Genomic DNA, 4,838 nt, shown 5'->3' with positions numbered 1-4,838 from the left:
ACCGTACACCCAGGCTACGGCCAGCTCGCATGAGGGAACAACCAGACCAGCCGAAGCATTACGCGAGGCATTAAGACCTCGGAGGAGTGAAACCACTCCTCCGAGGCCTCGGGGGCTACACCCGGCGGGTGCGCTCGCGCGCACCCACCGAAACAAAAACGCAACCGAGAAAGGCTGGTCCCCTTGCAAAAAAGTGCGACGAAAGCCTCCAAGCGAGTGCTAACATTCCCTTCGAGGCTCGGGGGCTACTGTCAGGGACCATAATTAGGGGTACCCTCAAGACTCCTAATTCTCAACTGGTAACCCCCATCAGCATAAAGCTGCAAAGGCCTAATGGGTGCGACTAAGTCAGGGATTAGTCCATTCGAGCGACTCGATCACGCCTCGCCCGAGCCTAGCCTCGGACAAGGGAAGCCGACCCCGGAGGATTTCCGTCTCGCCCGAGGCCCCCCTCCAACGGCGAACATATTTCCGGCTCGCCCGAGGCCCTGCCTTCGCTAAGAAGCAACCCTGACTAAATCGCCGCACCGACCGACCAAGTCACAGGAGCATTTAATGCAAAGGTGGCCTGACACCTTTATCATGACGCGCGCCCCCCGGCAGAGCCGAAGTGACCGCCGTCACTTCATCGCTCCACTGACCGGCCTGACAGAAGGACAGCACCGCCTGCGCCACTCCGACTGCGGTGCCATTTGACAGAGTGAGGCTGACAGGCAGTCAGGCCCCGCCGGAGGCACCATAGGAAGCTCCGCTTCGCCCGACCCAGGGCTCGGACTCGGGCTCAGCCCCGGAAGACGGCGAACTCCGCTCCGCCCGACCTAGGGCTCGGACTCGGGCTAAGTCCCGGAAGACGGCGAACTCCGCTCCGCCTAACCCAGGGCTCGGACTCGGGCTAAGTCCCGGAAGACGGCGAACTCCGCTCCGCCCGACCTAGGGATCGGACTCGGGCTAAGTCCCGGAAGACGACGAACTCCGCTCCGCCCGACCCAGGGCTCGGACTCGGGCTAAGTCCCGGAAGACGGCGAACTCTGCTCCGCCTGACCCAGGGCTCGGACTCGGGCTAAGTCCCAGAAGACGGCGAACTCCGCTCCGCCCGACCCAGGGCTCGGACTCGGGCTAAGTCCCGGAAGACGGCGAACTCCGCTCCGCCCGACCCAGGGCTCGGACTCGGCCTAAGTCCCGGAAGACGGCGAACTCCGCTCCGCCCGATCCAGGGCTCGGACTCGGGCTAAGTCCCAGAAGACGACGAACTCCGCTTCGCCCGACCCCAGGGCTCGGACTCCGCCCTGGCCTCAGCCGACGAGCTCCGCCTCGCCCGACCCAGGGGCTCGGACTCGGCCTCGGCCACGGAAGACAGACTCGACCTCGGCTTCGGAGGAGCCTCCGCATCGCCCAACCTAGGGCGCAGGCCAGCCACGTCAACAGGAGGCGCCATCATCACCCTACCCCGAGCTGACTCGGGCCACAGGGAACCAGACCGGCGTCCCATCTGGCTAGCTCCGCCAGATAGGTAATGATGGCGCCCCGCATGCTCTGTGACAACGGCGGCTCTCAGCCCCCTTACGGAAGCAAGAGGACGTCAGCAAGGACCCAACCGCTCCGACAGCTGTCCCTCCGCCAGGCTCCATCGCTCCTCCGACGGCCACGACATCACACCAGCTGGGTGCCAAAATCTCTCCGGCTGCCACGACGGCATGTACTTAGGGCGCTAGCTCTCCCCCGCTAGACACGTAGCACTCTGCTACACCCCCCATTGTACACCTGGATCCTCTCCTTACGCCTATAAAAGGAAGGACCAGGGCCCTCTTAGAGAGGGTTGGCCGCGCGGGGACGAGGACGAGACAGGCGCTCGCTTGGGGCCGCTCGCTCCCTCTCCCGCGTGGACGCTTGTAACCCCCTACTGCAAGCGCACCCAACCTGGGCACGGGACGAACACGAAGGCCTCGGGATTCCCGCCTCTCTCACGCTGGTCTCTGGCCGCCTCGCTCTCCCCCCTTCGCGCTCGCCCTCGCGCTCGACCCATCTGGGCTGGGGCACGCGGCGACACTCACTCGTCGGCCCAGGGACCCCCCGGTCTCGAAACGCCGACATAGATGTTCCAACGGCCGCCATACGCACCATGGCAATTGGAGATGTGCGACCACAGGAACAAACGGAGCAAGATCAACCTTCTTCCTCAACAATGGTGCAACCCCCAACTCAAGATGATGAACAGGTTCATCAAGAAGAGGCGTGCGATCAAAAGGGAGCACAAGATGATCATGTTATGGAGGAAGAAGCACATCAAGCCCCTCCAACTCAAGTTCGAGCGACGATTCAAAGGAATCATCCCGTCGACCAGATATTGGGTGATATTAGCAAGGGAGTAACTACTCGCTCTAGATTAGTTAATTTTTGTGAGCATTACTCTTTTGTTTCTTCTATTGAGCCTTTTAGGGTAGAAGAGGCCTTGCTAGATCCGGACTGGGTGTTGGCCATGCAGGCGGAGCTCAACAATTTCAAGAGAAATGAAGTTTGGACACTGGTGCCACGTCCCAAGCAAAATGTTGTGGGAACCAGGTGGATGTTCCGCAACAAACAAGACGAGCACGGAGTGGTGACAAGAAACAAGGCACGACTTGTGGCAAAAGGTCATGCCCAAGTCGCAGGTTTGGACTTTGAGGAGACTTTTGCTCCTGTGGCTAGGCTAGAGTCAATTCGCATATTGTTAGCATATGCCGCTCACCATTCTTTCAGGTTGTTCCAAATGGACGTGAAGAGCGCTTTCCTCAACGGGCCAATCAAGGAGGAGGTGTACGTAGAGCAACCCCCTGGCTTTGAGGACGAACGGTACCCCGACCACGTGTGTAAGCTCTCTAAGGCGCTCTATGGACTTAAGCAAGCCCCAAGAGCATGGTATGAATGCCTTAGAGACTTTTTAATTGCTAATGCTTTCAAGGTTGGGAAAGCCGATCCAACTCTTTTCACTAAGACATGTGATGGTGACTTATTTGCGTGCCAAATTTATGTCGATGACATAATATTTGGTTCTACTAACCAAAATTCTTGTGAAGAGTTTAGCAGGGTGATGACTCAAAAGTTTGAAATGTCGATGATGGGTGAGTTGAACTACTTCCTTAGGTTCCAAGTGAAGCAACTCAAGGACGGCACTTTCATCTCCCAAACAAAGTACACGCAAGACTTGATCAAGCGGTTTGGGATGAAGGACGCCAAGCCCGCAAAGACTCCAATGGGAACTGACGGACACGTCGACCTCAACAAAGGAGGTATGTCCGTTGATCAAAAAGCATACCAGTCTATGATAGGTTCCTTACTTTACTTATGTGCTAGTAGACCGGATATTATGCTTAGTGTATGCATGTGTGCTAGATTTCAATCCGATCCAAGGGAGTGTCACCTAGTGGCCGTGAAGCGAATTCTTAGATATTTAGTTGCTACGCCTTGCTTCGGGATCTGGTATCCAAAGGGGTCTACCTTTGACTTGATTGGATATTCAGACTCCGATTATGCTGGGTGTAAGGTTGATCGGAAGAGTACATCAGGGACGTGCCAATTCTTAGGAAGGTCCCTGGTGTCCTGGAGTTCTAAGAAACAAACTTCCGTTGCCCTATCCACCGTTGAGGCCGAGTATGTTGCCACAGGACAGTGTTGCGCGCAACTACTTTGGATGAGGCAAACCCTCCGGGACTTTGGCTACAATCTAAGCAAAGTCCCACTCCTATGTGATAATGAGAGTGTTAGCACATAGACATCCGCACAAAGCACATAGACATCCGACATCACTTTTTGAGAGACCACCAGCGAAAGGGGGATATCGAAGTGTTTTATGTTAGCACCGAGAACCAGCTAGCCGATATCTTTACCAAGCCTCTAGATGAGAAGACCTTTTGCAGGCTGCGTAGTGAGCTAAATGTCTTAGATTCGCGGAACTTGGATTGATTTATAGCATACATGTGTTTTATGCCTTGATCATGTTCCTTATGCATTTTGTTGCTTATCCATGGTGCTCAAGTTGTACAAGCACTCCCCGGACCTCACAAGTCCATTTGCAAGTGATGCACCTATTTAGGGGGAGATGTGCTACAACTTGACCCTTTGAGACTAACCATGTGTTTGAGCTTGCTTGATTTAGTCTCAAAGGTGGATTGAAAGGGAAAGGTGGACTTGGACCATAAAAGACTTCCACTGCACTCCGATGAGAGGGTAACATACTCCAAGTTCATCTCCATACTCGTATTGTCTTTTTGCTCTTAATTGACAATTTTGGTGAGGCAATGGGGTTTAAGGGCAAAAAATGATCCCGTTTTGGTGCTTGATGCCAAAGGGGGAGAAATTAAGGGCCAAAGCAACAAATAGATCAGCTACCACTTGAGAATTTTGTACCACTTGAGAATTTTGAAAATAGTAGAGTTAGGACGTTTGATTTGTCAAAATTCTAAATGTCTCTTTTGTTGTCAAAAGTTGGTCTCTTGTAGGGAGAATGTTTGATTATGGGAAATAGGGGGAGTTTTTGAATCAGTGATCAATTTCTCTTGGAATATCTTTCTCTATGCCTCAACAAGTGAATTTGACTTAGAGATAGGAAATTGAGTTTGATTTGCAAAAACAAACCAAGTGGTGGCAAAGAATGATCCAAATATGCCAAATTTGAATCAAAACAAATTTGTGTTCTCATTTGCATTGATGTTGCACTTCTTTTAGTTGCTTTTTGTTGTGTTGGCATAAATCACCAAAAAGGGGGAGATTGAAAGGGAAATATGCCCTTGGGCCATTTCTATAAGATTTTGGTGATTAAGTGCCCAACACACATTAAGGGAATGAGTATATGCCAAAGGGTG

The sequence above is a fragment of the Zea mays genome, chromosome 9, assembly GCF_902167145.1.
Source record: "Zea mays cultivar B73 chromosome 9, Zm-B73-REFERENCE-NAM-5.0, whole genome shotgun sequence".
NCBI classification, from domain to species: Eukaryota; Viridiplantae; Streptophyta; class Magnoliopsida; order Poales; family Poaceae; genus Zea; species Zea mays.
Note: the sequence above shows the minus strand (reverse complement) of the source record.